The sequence below is a fragment of the Megascapheus bottae genome, chromosome 22 (genome assembly GCF_031878675.1).
Source record: "Megascapheus bottae isolate mThoBot1 chromosome 22, mThoBot2.hap1, whole genome shotgun sequence".
In the NCBI taxonomy this organism is placed as follows: Eukaryota; Metazoa; Chordata; class Mammalia; order Rodentia; family Geomyidae; genus Megascapheus; species Megascapheus bottae.
The window spans coordinates 1,564,766-1,583,886 of NC_143530.1; positions in this window are offsets into that span (position 1 = coordinate 1,564,766).

Below are 19,121 nucleotides of genomic sequence, written 5' to 3' on the forward strand. Positions count from 1 at the left end.
CCACCACAGAGCCCTTCGGTGGTTCTGGCCACCGTCACCTCTAGTTCTAGCCAGGGCAGAAAGAGCCATGTAAAATGTCCACTAAGAGAATGCAAAACGGTGTCGCCATCGGGTGTTTCGTTCACTCTATTTCTGTAGACAGAGTTCTATGTTAAAGACAAAAAAAAGAAAGAAAGACTGTCTTTCTCAGGGTTCTCTCCCTTTCCACCCCAGTTCTGCCGCTTGCTCTAAGGCCTGCTGACAGTTCTGGCCTTCCTGTGATGGACCCAGTGCTTCCCAGAGCCCAGACTCCTCACCCCGCGTGCCTTTTATCTTCTCTTTGAAGGAAACGCCTCCTCTCCTGACTTCCTGGAAAAGTTGCACAGACGGTAAAGTCTGCAAAACTCTGCAGGCCTGAGAATCCCATCAGTCCCCTCACATCCGATGACTGTGCCCGGGCGTCTGAGTTGGAAGAACTGTTCCCTCCACAATTTGTAGAAGTGTTTAAACTTTAAGAGGTTTTAGGTGTTCAGTTACTAGCTTCTAAATTTCCGTTAAGCAAAAGATTTTAGTTGTAAAGATTGGCAAACTAAATAGCTGTCCAGTCTAGCTAACCAGTAATATTCTCTCTGTGTACATATTCCTCGTAATCTTTTTTCTTCTGCTCTACTCTCTGTAAACATTTAGAGCTTTATCTGTTTTTAGATTTTTGAGGCCTGAAAATCATGTGTTATCTTTTTTTTTAAACTATTGGACAGTAACAGGAAAATATATTCTCATCTTGTTAAGAAAAACTCTGAATTATTTTTTATTTCTTCTGTTTCTCTTTTCTCTGAAATGTTTATTTTAATATTCATGCCCTGAAACTAGTTCTCAAATCATCTTATACATTTCATTTCTACTTTCTTCCTGAGTAGTTACAGGTTTTTGTGATTGTATCATCCTATGTTTTGTCTATTACATGGATATCATTTTAATTTCTAAGAGTGCTTTCTTGTCTCTAAAGTTTTTACTCTTCTTACAAAGTAAAAACTCATCACTCCCCTCTGTAGAGGTTTAAGAAGTGCTTGTGAGGTTTTACTGGGTCTTCTTTACCAGTTTTTGTCCTAGTTGTTTGAAATGATACACAATTAAGAATCCCCTCCTGTGTGAGTTTAGATAATACTTGATTTTTTTTTTTATACTTTAGAATTCGATCCTAAGGCTACTGGAAGTTCTGCACTGACAAATGGTTCTTGCCAAGTTCAGCTGCTCCCGCCAGTGATCCCAGCCACTAACCAGAGATTAGGGCCAGAGCTGGGAGCGTTGGGATTCCAGGGGCATAGAGGGGCCTGGGCAGGGCACTTGTGGTTGGAGATGGCTCTTGCAAAACAGGGCTTGGTGTGACAGGGGGAGGCAGTTCAAGTGGCAGAGCGCCTGCCTTACAAGCACAAGATGAAACCGCTGTGTTCAACAGCTGAGCTGGGGAGGGCACCGAAATACACACGGTCCCCACCAGAGCAGCCTAGGAAGTGGAGTTATGAAGGAATGGACAAGAGTGTTCCAATTACTCTTCCTACACGTGTGGATGCATCACTGAGAAATCTCCTGGTGCCATTAATAGACGCTAGCTCAACATTTAAAAAATTCCCACTTATTGTGCACTAGGTATCGTCATGGATTGCTCAGCCAGTATGTCGCCTAGATTTGCTTTGCAGCAGATGAGCTTCAAGGAGCCTCAAGTTATCTCACGTGCTTGTGGTTCAGGAGAAGTGCCGTCTGGGGCAGCTGGTGTCTGGACTGAAGGCATGTATCTGGGCCCACCTGCCGTGCAGGGGGGTGGAGGGTAACTGGGAGGTTTAGCGCCTCACATGTGCCCGGCAAGTGGTCGGAGCCCCTTGGCTCTCTTTGTCCATCTCCTAGCCGACGAGGCTGCTTGTTTGCATGGTGTCTTGTGGGCCCAGCACGCCATGGTTCTGGAGCATCTGTTTTCTGTTTGTGAATGTTGCTTGAGCCAAAGTTAACCATGTACAAAAACCAGATATCTAGGGTGGAGAAATTGTCCTGATCTCTTTCTAATGGGAAGCTCTGCAGCATTTTGCTGCAAGCTGAGGAGAAGGCTGTGGGCTATTTTTATAATCCACCGTGGGGACCACTCCCAAGCTGTGGTAGTGAGGATTTTCAAATATCATGTTCTGTAAGTCTGTTAGGAGAATTTCACCAGGAATGAAGTTCAGAAGGGAAACAAGCCAGACAAGAGCCGTTCCAGATCAAGGAAGGGCTGGAAAGGAATCTGCAGTCGCCATGCTGCTTTTCTCTATAATACCCTACAACTAGTTCGGTTCTCCGTATTATCTTTTGCCCAGTGGTCTTAAACCAAGAGAATGTTGTACTCAGTTCTCCCACAGAGCACGTGTCCAGACTTCTTCTGTTAATATTCTGGAGAAGTAGTTGTCCACTGTGTAGAAGGCAAAGCCTTAAGATGACCCAAAATTAAAAAAAAAATGAAAATAAGAAAGCAGCAGTTGCACTTGTGCTGAGCTGAGGCCCTGGACAGAGTCTGGAGCAGGTCAGTGGTCAACAGGGACCCCCTGGTGGCCTGGTGACGGGCCACACCACACCCATACTAAATGACCTTGCTTCTACAGGATCCAGATTCACAAATAAGCACAGAACAGGCATCCTAGGAAGAGATACGATTCTATGAGAGGATAAACAAGGGAGGAGAGGGGAACCAGCATGACCGAGATGAAAAGTTCTAACCAATGACTTCCTTTCCCAAGTGCAAATCTCCGTACAGAATCACAAGAAATAGGGAAACACCAGGGCAGTCTACTCGCACCCCAAGTAAATAATTCCACAGCAGTGGACGTTAGCACTAGCGAGACGGGTGCAATCCCTAGGAATTCTGAGGAAGGTTTCTAAGAATAATCAATAACATGCAAAAGGACGTGAATAGCCAATGAAATGAGTTCCAACAGACATAAATCTGGAAATGAAAAGCTCGACATGGCAAACCCAGACCCCAGATAGGATCAAGTTCAAGACAGAATGTCAGGGTGTAAAGACAGTGGAGTCGATAAGAACATTTTTAACAACAACAACATAACAAAGGGAACCTAAAAGGCCTTTGGGACATTGTTAAAAAGACCAAACTTATCAGTCATGAGCATAGAAAAGGAAGTGCAATTTAAAAGCACAAAAACGTATGGAATAAGAAACTACAAAGAAAAGTTACCAAACCTTGGAAAACGAATGAGTATGGGATACAGGAGGGCTTTAGAACACCATTCAGACCCAAACCAGTAAGTTGCACTCCACATTTTATGTAGTTAGGACGTGCAGGGAAGAACAGGGAAAGCATGCTGAGAGCTGCAAGCTGTGTCACGTCTCCCATGAAGACACACCCGCCTAATACTAGCATAGCTCTCAAGAGAGCTCTGAAAACAAGGAGTCCATGAAGCTCTGGAAACAAACAACACTCAATCTAGATTGTTATATCCACCAAAGCTATTTATCATTATAGAAGGAGAAATGGAAACTTTCCATGATAAACACTCTAAAAAATGAATAGGTAAATAAAACAAAAACTCCCACAAACCAACAGCAAACCAAACATGACCCTCTCAGTCAGCACTACAGAAGGCATTAAAAGATTCCCGAAAGAAACTACAGATGCAACCATGAGGCCAAGTAAAACACAGGAAACTTGAAATTATATTCTACGCTTTATCTAATCCCAATGGATACAACCAGAAATCACCAGCAAGAGACACTACACAAACTAGTTAAAACAAGGAAGACTAAACTATGAACTTTGGAGTGCTCATTGGTCATCACGGAAATGAAGACAGAAAGAAAAAATGAGATATTAGATGAAGATGCAAACAAAATTTATCAGTACAGTTGGTGCATGGCCAAAGAATGCTAAGAACATTTGTACTAAAGCACCTACATTTAAAAATTCATACAAAAGCTGGGAGCCGGCGGCTCATATCTGTGATCCTGCTACCCAGGAGACAGGGCATTGTGGTTTGAAGCCAGCTGGGGCAGGAAAGTCCAGGAGACTCTTATCCCCAATTAGCCACTCAAAAACAGAGTGGTGTTGTCCTCAAGTGGTAGAGTGCTAGCCTTCAGCACAGAGAGATTCAGGGGCAGCATGTAGGTCCTGGGTTCAAGCCCTACAACTGACATATCCACACACCTCCTCCCCACACACAGCCATCGACATCTCAGACGAGTGATAATAATCTCAAACTTTCAAACGATTAGAAAAGAAGAGGAAGCTAAAAATCTGGAGATAATAATGACATCGGCATAAAGAAATGAAAGAGAGACTAACAGAATGACAAAAGTCAATGAGACAATTGGATATTTTTGAAAGACAAATAATATTTAGAAGAGTTAGCGAAAGTAAACTATGGAGGGAAAAAAGTAAACTTATTAATCAAAGGACATAGAAGAAGCAGCTCAAGCTTTAAACACATATTTCCTACTAAAATTAAACTAAATGGACACAAATAACACACCAATCTATAATAATCAAGGAGATGGACAAACTAGCAGTCTTCCAACAAAGAAGAGCCTGGCCTGGATGGGCTCACAGTTCACTTCTTTCAGACCTTTTAAAAAAGAACAAACTTGAATGTCTCTCAAAAAATTCCATACAATTGAAAGCAAGACTGCCTACCAAACTTTTTAAAGTAAATATTATCCTGACACCAAAACCAGATAAGGAAAAAATGTGGAAAGAAAATGATATGCTAATTTGATGAGCACAGACACAAAAGTTTCCTATATAACACTTACAAATTGAATTCAATAACACATTAAACTGCTCATATGCCATAATCAGTTTGGTTTCACGCCAAGACTGGGTACCAATGGCTTCTATCTGTAATCCTAGCTACTCAGGAGGCTGAGATCTGAGGATTGTAGTTCAAACACAGGTGGGGAAGAAAAGTCCAAGAGACTTTTATCTCCAGTTAACTCTCAAGCAGCCAGAAGTGGCTCTGTAGCTAGGTGTTAGAGAACTAACCTTGAGCAAAAAAAGCTCAGGGACAGTGACCAGGCCCTGAGATCATTGGTCCACACAGACAGAAGTCAAATCCTGAAATTAAGAAGGAACACAAGAGACCCTGAACATGCCCCTTCCCTCCAATGTTGAACAAAAAGAACAATGCTGGAGGTGTCATTTTGATTCATGTTCTCGGAACGACTATCTGTGAAGGGTAAAGAAAGAAATAAGGCTGAGTAGAGGGAGTTTTGGGGTAAGCTGGATGATGGTTTCTGGGACTTAGCTGTTCAGCTGGGATGAAGAGACCACGTCATCTTTCACTCTGGTCTCCATCTAGCCATGGGGCTCACCCCGTTTCCCCCCCCCCCACCCCGGAGAGGGTACGCTGAGGCAATCCAGCAATCCCACCTGCTGACGGCATCTTCCAACTGAATTTCCAGAAGCGGAGCCAAAGTCTTCTCACCAGAGAGGATCTGGACAGTGAACTTCTGGGCTTAGCACCCAGTTTGAGTTTAAATATGATCAGTTAAGTATGGTAAACTCTTCTTGCATCTCTACAGCTAGCTTTGTTCTAATAACAATTGCCTTGGAGATGTAAAGATTTTTTTGCCATTGGAATAGTTTCAAGAAAAGTGTTTCCTTTATAACTAATTTTAAAACAACAAAAAAAAGAAACCTAAAAACTTCAATGTTGTATATCACTATTTCTGGTAACTTTCATTGTTTGTTCAAGATATTGCAAAATGTGTCTCTGGCTAGTAAAAAAAGCACAAACATGTAAGTTTTTCTTTGGTGTTCCTGTAAAGCATCTGCAAATCCTATGTATGGTCTTAACACTGAATTTTTATCATCAAATCTGATTTTAGTTTTCTTTTTCTTTTATTTTGTATATTAATTGTCAAAGGGATTTCATTTGACATTCTTATACACTATAGTCTCCTCAATTACACATCACACTTTATCTCCACTCAGCACCCCTCCCTGGATTCTTTTGCGCAGTTCTAATGGGTTTCATTAATTTCCATACATGCATACTATTTATTTCATATTTCCCATCATCCTCCCCTTCCATCCATTCAACAAAACCAGAACAGATAAGCAGAACTTGCAGTGCCTTAGTACTGGAAGGCAGTTCATTTTGTGAACCTGCCAAATATTTTGGCAGAGGTCAGAGGGACTTGTTTTGTTTCAAAATAATTATGGGAGCTAAAGAATGTACATGATTTTCTCTTCCTCAAACTGATTTATATGTAATATTTATTTTCTGATGAATCAACTTAAAAGTTCGTATTTCCAGGCTCCTCTGTCAGTAAGAAACTTGGCAAGGGTTCTGCAGATAAAATAGGCACTGGTGGTGGGGTCGGAACTCTTTGCTTTCCTCTAAATAGTCTCCTTTTAAAGAGAAAGCAAAGAGAAGGAAAATTGTGGATGAACCAACTATATCAGTGACCTTTCCACCAAACCCTGGGGACACCCAGCCGACACCCCCTCAGCCGACGGCTCCTCTGTGGGAATAGATAGTGTAACCCTGTGTGTGTGCTCATGGAATAAAACCAAGTTCCATTTTGTAACTGAACATTTTCACTGAGAAAACAAATCTCACTGCAGTGCCTGAGAAAAGCACACATTTCTTGCTCTTTGCCCCAAGTCAGAAAAACTAAAGTTTCCTGTTGCAGAAACTATAAGCTATAGAAGAAAAGTAACACTGATTTCTCATCTATGCCTTGTGGAAGCATAAACATGCTCTGTAACCTCTCTCTCTCTCTCTCTCTCTCTCTCTCTCTCTCTCTCTCTCTCTCTCTCTCTCTCTCTCTCTCTCTCTCTCTCTCTCTCTCTCTCCCTCCCTCCCTTCCTCCCTCCCTCTCTCTCTCTCTCTCTCTTCCTCCCTCTTTCTCTTTTCAAATGAAAGCAGACCTGGCGTCTTCATGACTTTCTCAGTGGTGAAACACTGAAAGGACCCAGATTAACAGCGGGCCCTGAGTATTCTGCCATCCATTTTCCTACACAAAAACCTCCCTGGTGACACAGATCCCAGGGGACTGAGGCACCTTCCCCCACTGCCATGCAGGGATGGACCAGAGCCCAAGGTCATTGAGAATGAGAGGAGTTCAGTTGTCATGAACAGTGTGTGTGTGTGTGTGTGTGTGTGTGTGTGTGTGTAATGAAGAAGCACAAGATGTGGACATGATCACCCTTCTCATTAGGCAAGAGGAGGAAAATGGATGAAATGCTGGAAACCTATCACCAAGGAACTTCAGGAGGGATTATAAATTGCACATCTGTCCAGTGTATACATGTAGATTGTCTGCTTGGGAATCAGAGATGTCCTGAGCTGTCACTCGGCGGCTGATTTCAGGGCATGGCACGGATGTGGAATTATCTCACTAGTTAATGCTGGCCTGGGACCCTGGCCAAAGCCAGTCTTTGCTTTTCCTTCTTTGAATACAAAAAGTAAGTACTTCTAATTGTCAGTCCTGCCTGAGACCTTCCTTCAGCCCAAACAAGAGGAGTTAGGGCCAGGACCATCTAGCTCTTAATTGGTGGAGTGCAGCCCTAGATGAGTGCTGCTGTGTAAGTGATCGAAACTCCCATGATCACGGCAGAAAAACAGTGCTTGCCTATCTGGGCACTTTTTGAGGTTGGCTGAGTGAAGAGCTATCATGGCTTCTGGTCAAGACAGAAGGCATCCAACACAGGGAGCTTGTGTTTGAACAGGGCACCTGGCAACTCTCATGGCTACAGATGACGGATGGAATTTCATTTTGCTTCGTTTTGCCCCAGTATCTGAGCATGTCCAGTGAAGAGGCCCCGGGATGCCTGGCCGCCGTGCGGAGTACCCAAGCAGTCAGAAGGCCAGCACCTCCGGAGAAGCGGTCTCCTCCCCATCGTGAGCTTAACACTTCAACACCAGTCTGACTCAAGTCTCTGTCACCATTGAGCCAGTACAGTGAATGTCCCCTAAAACTTAGGGATTAAATTAAATTAGTTAATTCATTAAATTAGGTAAATTAGGATGCTTTCTTTGTGAGTTTTGTCTGGATGAAGATGCAATATCCAAATACTTATTTTTATTTTCTGATCTTAAGAGGCTATAACACGTCTTGTCCCCAGCTGGTCTGCCACAGATGTTTTCCTGTCCTACTCTTTTCATTTTATCCAGAATCCTGATTAGAATTAGTATTTTAAGTCCTGAGTTTTTATTTATTTTTTTAACAGTGATTTTATTTTACCTTGGCCATAAGTATTTCCTTTCTACAATTTCACACAGGTAATGGCGTAAGTGTAAGGATTTGGTTTTATTTTGCTTTTGGAATTCCAATACAGTGGAGATACGTAATGTTCTGTCTGGCTTGTGAGCTCTGAACTCTTACACGTTCTTCCCTTTACAACTTCTTAATACGTTTCAATTCCCATCTATCAACTTCTGCATCCTTTCCAATCACAGCTTCGGAAATCTGGGATTAATTTCTACAGAGGACTGTCTTGTTGTGAACAAAGCTATGTCTTCATAGGCGGAGAGTGGCTGTAAATCATATGTGGTCCTGTTGTGAGAAATAGGCCCCTTCCCAGAAATGCTGTATCTTGAACTTTATACAACTATACACAATTTCAAGTTTTCTTTATTAAAAATATTATTGTTTGTTGACATGGTGTTGGTAATGGAAGGCGAAATTCATGATATTTTCACTTCCATGTGTAAAGTTTCAAGGGAGGTCTTGCATTATTCATAACATCTGAATGCTCCAACTCAACCTTGAAATGAAATCCCAGCAAAATGAGGAGAAGCAAACGATACCACATTTGGTTGCCAGTCATAGCGATTGTTGTGTTTTGTGTATAACATTTTAATTTTTTTTATATTCAGCATGTTATTTTAATATATTTTTCATTTAGATGGTAATATTTAATTTAAATATTTTTTCATGTTGATAAGTCACAACTGGCTTTAATTATAGATTTGTGTGTATTTTGGTATTGTTCATTGGATTTTAATGTCTGTAGTAAATAGAATTGTTACAGCTGTTTTAAATATAAAATGCTCAGCTTGGTAAATGAGAGGGTCATTGGGCTTCTAGAGAGAAACGTCATGAACTAAGTGCTGATAACAGATTGGGAGAAAAATAAATGTGTTCTTTTTTTCCTAAGGATGCAGGCCATTGAAATGCACACAGAAATGGACTTGAGACTTTTAAAGTTTCCAGGCTTTATCAACCTATTTTATAGACATGTTTTGAGTTACACAAAAGCTTTAGGCCCAGAGATTCTGTGGACCAGGACATCTGGCTCTGCTTCCTTGTGGTGTGGTGTGGCGTGGCTGTGGTGCACGGCTGCCTGGGGGACTGTGGCGTGACTGGTGGAATGAGCCACACACAGCACCACCTGGGTGCTGGCCCAGTCCTACAAGGCCCCACGCACCACCATCACGGGAGCCACTGGGTAGAGAAGACCCACGACCACCAGCCCTGCCTCAGGAGAGCTTCCTGGGAGCAGGAGCAAAGAATTCATGCTAATCTTCTAAAGCCACCATGAGAAAAGAGCTATGTGTGATTATCAGTCTATGGAGAAATTATCCAAGTAAAAATGGAATGTCTCATCATAGTTCCCTCACAGGAAGGCCGCAGTGAGGCCTCCATGGCACGCTCTCCTATGCAATCAGTCCTTCCTGTGACTCACTGCTGACCAGTGATATACGCTCAAGATAACGGGATCAGGGGGTCATGGTTGCTGGCGTGGCACCCAGGACTTGGAGACTCTCCTGGGGTTTGGTTGAAAAGTGAAATCCATCCTGAAGGAATCCAGGGGTCCAGGGCACACAGGGCCATGGAGCCTCTGTCCTCGCTGTCCACACCTGCAGTCCCACTGCCATCCCACAATGTCACCACCACCCTGGTGAGCCCAGCAGTGAGGACAACCCTGTGTGTGTGTGGGGGGGCGGTGCACGCAGACATACAGGCAGAATAATACTTGAGGACCTTTACTCTGATTCCAGCAATAGCAATGCACACCACTGGTCAACAGAACAACACACACGGGTGTGGAGTCAGCAGAACAAAGCACACAGGTATGGAGTGTGTACAGGCCACGGTTAGGGTTGACTGTAGCCATTTGTGGGAGGCGAGCTCGTGTTCTGTGAGCCGGCTTGTGTCACCACGCCGTGGACACCATGGGTGTGGCTCCACATCCTTCCTCGCAGATGCTGATGTCCTGGGGCAGAGACTTCTGAGAGGGCTGAAGTTTGTGGAGTGGAATTGTGTCTTAGGATTTCATTGCAAAATACGGAAGAGATAAACTATGAGGTTAATAAAAGCTGTAGATTTGTACCACATGATGAATTATTCGCAACAACGGCCACGCCAGCATGTCCACTCCTGTTCAGAGTGCAGCAGGATGTCCCTGGAGTTCCTTCACAGAATTTCTGCACGCAAAACTTAAAATATCTTTCTGCTTCAGCCCCTGGAAGTCCAGGGGACTGCGGGGCCCGTGGGTGATGACGGATCCCCTCGGGGACCGTCGGGAGCGACTGGATTCACTTCCCCATCAGACTCACCCCAAACCCACCAGCGCCGGCTCAGAGGCTGCTTCTCTCCAAGCCGGTGTCGTGTTATGGGCAGGCACCCTGTGCTGCCTCCGGGAGGGAGAGAGGCAACGTGATACATCTGGAAGAGATCAAGGAGGCAAGAGGAATAGTTGTCGGTCGTCTTGCAGTTTTAGCCATGTGTTAAAGTGAGAACTCCATTCTCAGAACAAACATCTCACACACTGCAAGAAAAAAAAAATTGTTGGCAGGAGCTCCAAGTATGATATGGAGGCCAGCCTCCCCCGCCCTGGGCCTCCCTCAGTGCCACCATCAAGCCATCTGCTGCTGTTAAGAATCATGTATCTAGGGAATATAAACAGTCCAGGACAAGTGGTAAGCAGGGCAGAGCCAGGACAAAGGGGCCCGTGTGGCAGGGGATGGTCTTGAGCAGACCAGAGGGAAAGCAAGCTAGCTGTCCAACCATCCCCAGGACCAGGGGATCCAGAACTATTTTATGACTATTCATTCATTTATAAACGAGAACTCGAACCCCTTGTCACCAAGCCTTTCAAGGGGATAACAGAATCCATTTCCTCTGGTGCCATTTGAGCATGTACGATGCCGCTGAGTCCGGCATTTGGTGGAACTTATGCCACCTTAGTAGAGTGGCAGACTTCAGGAAGGTGGGCTATGGAGTAACCTGCTAGCTAAATGCCCTCTCTGTGGCTCCGCTTTCTTACATACAGAGGCACCCGCCTTACTTGGTGGGTCAGTGAGGCAAGTGTCCTCTACCTGACCAGGCAGTAAGCGTGTGGTAAACGCAGGCTGTTAATACCGTGCTATTCTTGTACACACCAACTTCTCCAGATGCTTGAAAGAGGACGATAAACAATCTCTCCGGATATGTACATGAATTATGTTTGTGAGATGTAAAACTTGGGCCATCAAACTTAAAAACAATTTTTCATCAACATGGGGAAACTTTCTAAAACCCAATTTTAGGGCCTAAAGAACTGCACGTTGTGCACACACACCACTGACTGGGCGAAGTCTTGGTCAATCACACTTGCTAAAGTGATGGTTTTGGTTTTGTGTTGAAATGTGAACTCTGCTGGGTGCAGCTGACAGAGCAGCTGGGGGAAGGACTTGAACTTTTGCCGGCTTCCATCTTGTTGTCGCTCACTGGTGGGTGAGGGGACTGAGTCCATGGCCCAGCAAGCCCCATCCAGGAGCCACACCTCCAGTCCTGGGAAGATTAGAAAGACCACATGTGACCAGATCCTGATAAAACAATTTACATGGTTTCCCTTTGAACTGCAGATGCTCACTAAAATTAAGATGCTGACTGCTAAGTGATAAAATGTGTGAGTTCCTCTCCTTATCTGTGGTCTCTCAAATTCCTGCGTGCTTTTGTCAGGAATGGCTCTCGGAGCTCTCAGAGCTCTGGGCTCCTCTCTGGCTGAGGCATGTGCTGGTGCAAGGCTTTCAACAGCTCCCCAACAGAACCAGGTCCCTAAGGAAACTTGTTTATCAGAAGAGCTCTGCAGGAAGTCTTATCTCTGGGTAGTTGGGAAGCACTATGGGATGTGAGGATTGTATTTTTGAGAAGGACAATGCGAGGCCAAAACCATTTTCAAAGGCTGCAAAAAAGAAAAGAAAAGAAATGAAACACCCTGATTCAAAGTTATATTCCTAAGGTTCTCTTAAGTGCCCTTGGAAATCTCCAGGAACATCTATGACTAAGCATGAGGCACCTTTCCTCCAGGGAAAGGTTTGTGCAGCCTGGAGGGAGAGGTGGGAGTGAGGACTGGAGGAGAGGAGGAAGGGAGGACTGGAGGAGACGGGGGAGGGAGGACTGAAGAAGAGGGGGGAGGGAGTGGGAGCATGGAGACTCCTCTCTTCCATTCTCAGTCGCTCTCCTGGGACCCAGCCATGGATCACAATGCTTTAGGTCATGCAACCCTCAAGTGCATGAACACAGAACTGATGCAAATATCCAACAGGATTTGTAAGAAGCTGATATGGATTACAGAATACCATCTTGGTGCATTCCATTTGTGGATCCAGTGGCAATTTGAGGCTCTTGGAGGATAAGCTATTGAACAATGCCAGTTATTAATGCTCTCTCCGAAAGTCTGCCCTGTAACACTCAGCTAAGAGGCTAGTGGAGTGCCAGCACCCTCGAACAAAAGGAAGGGTCTTGATCCAATCCATTTTTAACGAATTATTCAGAGAACTGTAGTTGTAAAAGAAATGTTGCAAAGTGTTGGGCAGGAGGTGGTTGTCTCCTTCACATGGTCCTGTCTGTCACTGCGCAGGGCAGGCAAGGTAGAAGATGAATAAAAAGGAAAAAAACAAAATTCTTAATTGCTAGTGGCTGCCTGGATGCGCGGGTCAATGCACACTCTCAATCATGAAATACCTCTTTCTTGAAGGCTGGCTGTGGGAGGAGAGGGCCGGCGCCCAGCCACAGCCCAGAACCAGTGCTGGGAATGACAGAAAATGACCTTGGGCCCCCAGGTTTGGAGAGAGCTTGGGTTCCATATGTGGAAAAAAGTCTGCAGCCTGCAGCTGCCATGCTGTGTGCTTTACACTTGCGATCAGCATGGATGTGTTTTACAGGCCGTACTTGTGGAGTCAGTTGTGGGGGTTCACGCCTAGAATCCTAGCTGTGCACGGGGCGGAGATGGGGCCTCATGTGTGGGATCAGCCCAGCAAGGCCCTGAGACCCCCTTCCCATCCGGGAACAAGGGGGGGGGGCATCCCTGCACTGCTCCCAGCAGACCCGGGACAACCTCGGTCCAGGCCAGCCTGCACAGCAATCTGACGGGTCAACAGTGCGTGGGAGCCAAAGCAGAGAGAATCGAGTTCCTGCGTGGCAAATACCGAGCCCTGAGTCCAAACCCCTGAAAGACCCAACCCAACCAAACTGCAGGATATAAGTTAAGGAACGCTGCCGCCCAAGGATGTTGGGGACCGACTGTGGAGTCAGTCAGTGACCATGACCGTGGGGTCAGTGACCATGACCGTGGGGTCAGTGACCTTGGACCCACACAATTGAGTACACAAGGAAGTAGCTCTTATCATGATTTTGGGCTGTGTCAATAGCTTCTCATTTAACCTATTTGGGACTTGATTGCTTCTCATTCAACCTATTTGAGGCTTGATTCTGTTTGTACGAATGTAGCCCCTGGCAGTTCCCGAGTTTAAAGAAATGTATTTAAGCTCAGAACTTGAAATCAACTGGGCTACGGTCTTGGGCTACCGGCTTCTTAAGCTGTGGCTCCTGATTTGGGCTGTAGCCCTTCCGAACCCCATCTGTTTATCTCTCTTCTATTTTTTCCTAGTCCCTGCCCCCCATTTCAGGAATCCCAACCTGCGAACCCTGGCTGGCACAAGGATACAATGTAGCGCAGCAGAGTCACAGTGGCTGTGCCTGACGATGGAGTGAGACAATGTCTCAGAAGGGTCCCTGGAAGGCGACTTTCAGGCACCCTGGCAACCATGCCCTGAGCTGCAGCCCGGCCTGTCTGTCTAGGCGAAGCTCCCAGGGGTGGATGCTTTGCTTTTATTATTGCTTGGTTGGTGGAGGGTCTTGACCTCTGCGCAGTGTCTCCAGAGCCGGGGACGGGGCGGGGGCGGCGGGGACGCCCTGGTGTGGGGGCGCGCGTGGGAAACCAGCCCGGTAACCTGGGTGGGGGCTTGGGGGACAGAGGAGAATGCGGGGGGAGTGGGGGGGCTCCAGACTCCCTGGGCCCAGGAACGGAGGCGCGTGAGGACGGCGCGGGGGGAGAGCGGGGCCTCCCCGCCGCCGCCCCGCCCGGCGCCCCCGCCCCGCACACGTCCGCAGCCCGGCCCTGCGCGCTCCCGGCCCCGCGCGGAGCTCCAGCGCGGCCCTGCGCCCGACCCCGCCCGCCGCCGCCCGCGCCATGGGGAACGCGCCCGCCGGGGAGCCGCCGCCCGCCGCCCCGCGCCCCCGGGACCCGCCGCGCCCGCGCCCGCCACGCCCGGGGGAGGACCCGGCGCAGGTACCGCGGCCTCCCGCCCGCCTCCCCCCGGGGACCCCGGGCGACCCGCGCGCCCTGGCCGGAGGAAGCCGCTGCGCCCCGCGGGCCACGCCGGCCTGGCCGCCCTGGGCCCGGGTGCGGGCAGGTGGACCGCGGGGGCCGCGGGGCCCCTCCTCCTCCCGGGGAGATGAGCTGCGCCCTTCGGTAACCCCGAGCCATGGAGGCCTTTCCAGGGGCGCGGAGGCCGCCTGCCAGCACGGCCTGGAAGCCTCCCCGTCCTCCCGCGTCCTCCCCTGTCCTCCCTGTCCCCCTCGTCCTCCCGTGCCCTCCCCTGCCCTCCCCTGTCCCCGCTCATCCTCCCCTGTCCCTCCTCGTCCTCCCTCATCCTCCCTGTCCCCCCTCTTCCTCCCCTGTCCCCCCTCATCCTCCCGCTTCCTCCCCTGTCCCCCCTCGTCCTCCCACGTCCTCCCCTGTCCTCCCCCATCCCCCTTGTCCTCCCGCATCCTCCCTGTCCTCCTCTGTCCTCCCCTCGTCCTCCCTGTCCCCCCTCATCCTCCTGCGCCCTCCTCCGTCCTCCCTTGTCCTCACCTGTCCCCCTCGACCTCCCCCGCCCTCCCCTGTCCTCCCCTGGCCCGCTGTGAGTCCCCGTCTTGTCACCTGCAAGGCTGGGTGCCATGGAGATCCCCCCTCCGCTCAGTGGAGCCAGCCTGTGTGTTTTCCCTCCCACCAGAGACTCTAGGGTGGGGCGAGGTCAGGAGAGGTCAAGGTGAACCAGCAAAGAACAAGGGGACAGTGGAGGAGGAACCCAGGGGGACGGCTGTGTCGCGTGCATGCGCCACTCAGCCTGTCTTCGTACTGCCCAGGAGGCCCAGATCTGAGGATGGCGGTTCAAAGCCCGACCGGGCAGGAGAGTCGGTGAGACTGACCCAGGGAGCCGCCAGAAGCCCGACGTGGGGCTGCAGGCTCAGGGGCGTCCAGAGCCAGCCTCTGTCCACAAAGGCCCAGGGCCAGCGCCCAGGCCTACACACAAGCCCCACAGATGATTAAAAAGAAAAAATGCCAAGCAGAAGCCTGGTATTTTGGACGTCCTCATAAGTCCGCGTGTCCAGGGTTAGCCAAGTGGAACCTGTAGTCAGCAGTAATAGATGGCAGATTATCTTTGGTATCCGTACTCGTCTGTGTGTCTTCTGTTTAATCTTCCTAAATTCGATTTTGAGTTTCCAGTGGCCCCTTTTCTCCTAAGGTTGTTGGTGTCAGTATTCAGTTTGCTCTGTACTCAGAATGGCCCAGCTGTCCTCACTCCTGGAGCCTAGTATATGCGACTCTGGTCTTCGTAGGTGGCTACTGTGTTTTTCCATCCCCCCCGGTGTTCTGATTCGTGTGTTCTATGCGTTTGGAGTACCACGATAGAGGGTAGATTGATAGGTGAGTGTCTCTTCATCTTCAGAATCAAGAAAAGTGGAGTTGACCGGGATTGCACGCCGGGAAATAGGACTGACACGATTCTGGCCCGTCATGTGACTGAGGTGGCTTCATTGGTTTTGTTCTGGAGAAACCGTTCTGTTGGGGTCCAGTACCGCCATGTCTAATAACTACCTGCTGAGACCTGTAGTAGGGGTAAACACGTGGACCTCTTTGTCCTGCCCGCCTGTTGTGCTGATACAGAAGAAGGAGGGATTTGGGGAGTGGAGAGAGATTTTCCTGCCTTGATGAAGCCGGTGGCGTCTCTGGGTAAGAAGGCTGAGTACGGGAGGACAGTGGGCCCTCTCCTCTGGCGGTGGCTTGTCCTGGTCGGGCCGTGTTTTCCCCATCCCTCCTGCTGATCCAGAGGGACTGGGGAGGAAGGACCCCGACACAGCTCTACCGCCCCTCCTGCCCTGACCCTATTTTATGGCTTTCAAATACCCATTTTCTGGTGCTTTATTTTGTTGAGGTTTGATTTAGTCTTTCTGAGGACTTGCATTGTGGTCTCCCCTGTATCTACTGTTTTACTTAACATGTTTGTATATACATTGCACTCCAGATTACTCGTGTGTCTATTTATAAACAAATTCCAGCTTCTACCTGTGAGTGAAAACTTGTAAAATCCGTCTCTCTAGGCCTGACAGCATTCTTTCTTTCCAGGCCCTTCCATTTCTTTTCAAATGGCGCAGTACCATTTTTCCCTATGGATGAGTATGGTTCAATTGTGCATATACGCCACCTTTTCTTGATTGGTTTGTCCATTGAGGGGCGTCCGGGTCGATTCCATACCTTGGCGTTGGTGAACGGTGCTGTAGTGAACATGGTTCTGCTGCTGGCTTCATTTTCTTTCTGATTATTTTCTCCTCACTTACGTTCCCATTCACTGATTCTCCATTCAGCTTTATCTACTATTCTTGCAAATCTAATTTACTGACTTCTTTTAATATGTAGTCATATCTCTACATACCTACTGTCTGTGTATAGTCTGTATGTACGTGTGTATGTGTGTGTGCATGTATTTGCGTGTGGTGTGTGTGTGTGTGTGTGTGTGTGGGTGTGTGTGTGTGTCTGTATGATCTCAGGTTCTCATGGTGTATCCCAGAATGGCCTTGAACTCGAGACCCTCCTGCCTCAGCTGCCATTGCAGGTATCCATAACCACACTCAGATAGTTAGAGCAGTTCTATGTGATTTTCAAAGCTAGTTTGTGTTCTAGTTCTGGCTTGCTGTGTCATCAGGCCTTCTTATAAATTCCTCAGCGACACTGTTTATATCTTCAGTCACTCTCCTTTATGTGTCTTTCTCTGGAATGCCTGCTAAATTTCCTTTGTATTTTAGCTATCAGGTTTTAAGTAGCTGAGCCAGGATTTGAACTCAAGAAGTCCTGGAAGTTTAGAGCCTATGCCCAAACTGGCAAATAGACAGACTTGTGATGGCAGTGTCCTGAGGCCTTTGCTGAATAATTGTGGAAATTGTGACTCAGGAGCGTAGCATTGGAACCCAGCTGTGTTTTTTCTTCCTCTCATTTTGGTAAACAGTGTGTTGCAAGGCGCTCCCCCTGACCCCCACCCCCGGCCTCCACAGTCCTCTCATGTTTCCTGTCCTCCATCTTTCCAGAGCCCTTGGCCCTGGCCTGCCAGAGAAGAAATGGCCAGAACTTTTGCTTCCTTTCTTCCTTTCTGTCTTGGAGGTGGAGTCTAGAGTTCAGCCTGGAAGAGAATCGCATTGGTTACAAAAGGAAAAACAACTTGGTTTCCAATGAATTTCCGGTTCCCTTCAAGCTTCAAGACTTTCTGTCCTTGGATTTCTGTTGGCGCTCTCTTATTCCAGCTGGCTTCTACGTCCTTCCTTCCCCTACTCCGTGTTCTTGTTTTTTCCATCAGATCTGAGCTCTTACATGTCTCCTGGCTTGCTTTCTGCTTTTCATGCTGAGCTGTGTGTTCTCAGATCTTTCTTCCTTCCCTTTCTATTCCCCTTCACGTTTGCCTTTCTGCTAGGTTTCTTTTTATTGTCAACTAAGAGGCTAGCTAGACTGCCATGACCCATGACTTCATGAGTCATTCTCAGGCACTGCATTTTCTTTAAAGCGGGGTGGGGGGGGCGGAAGATCACATATTCGGAAACTTATTTTAACAGAAATTTGCCTTTGAAAGTAATTGTCCAGCTTGATGAGGCACAAGTAACAAAAGCGACTTTTAGAATCCTGGTTTCCCCCTAGGATTTTGACCATTATAAATCTAAGTAGGAGATACAAATTACTGTGCATATGAGCCAAATTTAATCTCTGGAAATATTTTGTTGGGTTGTTATTCTTTTAAGATGTAGGTTCATATGCGCGCATCTAGGCAGAACTCAGAATCTTTGAACAGATATTGTGATTCTCAGTGGACAATCTCAGGGCAGAATTGTGACGAGTTCTTCTGATTCATTTCTGAATATTAGCACAGTTTTCAGCTCTGCAGAGTCTTATACACATTTAGCTATTAGGAAAATGCCTTTAAATGACCAGAAGTTTTCCATCCTCCTATTTTGCAACTTTTCTTTTTCTGAAGTATCAGAATGTAGTCTGGAACGTGTTTTGAAATGTTTTAATTTTGCCCTTGGACCTGAGTATACTTATAAGCCCGTGTGTGTGTGTGTGTGTGTGTGTGTGTGTGTGTGTGTGTGTGTGTGTGTGTATGTGTACATACTGACCTGGGGCTTGAACTCAGGGCCTAGGCACTGTCTCTGAGCTTTCCTGCTAAGGCCAGCACCCTGGCATTTGAGTCACAGCTCCACTTCTATTTCTTTGGTAGTTAACTATAGATAAGAGTGTCACAGACTATTCTGCCTGAGCTGGTTTCAAACCTGGATCCTTAGTTCTCAGCCTCTTGAGTAGCTAGAATTACAGATGTGAGCCACTTACACCTAGCTTATAAGCCATTTTTAAAAAAAATTTGTATTGTCTTATGTTAGCTATGCAGGGGGTATTTTACTTTTTATGGCATTTTATTAAATAAAGTTGGTTATTGAATTTACTGTCAAAACACTGTAAAAAAGCTTTGCATAAAAATAATATGTGAATGTGACTTTTAGAATCATTCAGGTTCTCGAAGGCTTACATTTTAAGCTCTTCTCATGAAATGTATATCAATGTCGTTCTGTAAATACTTATATTC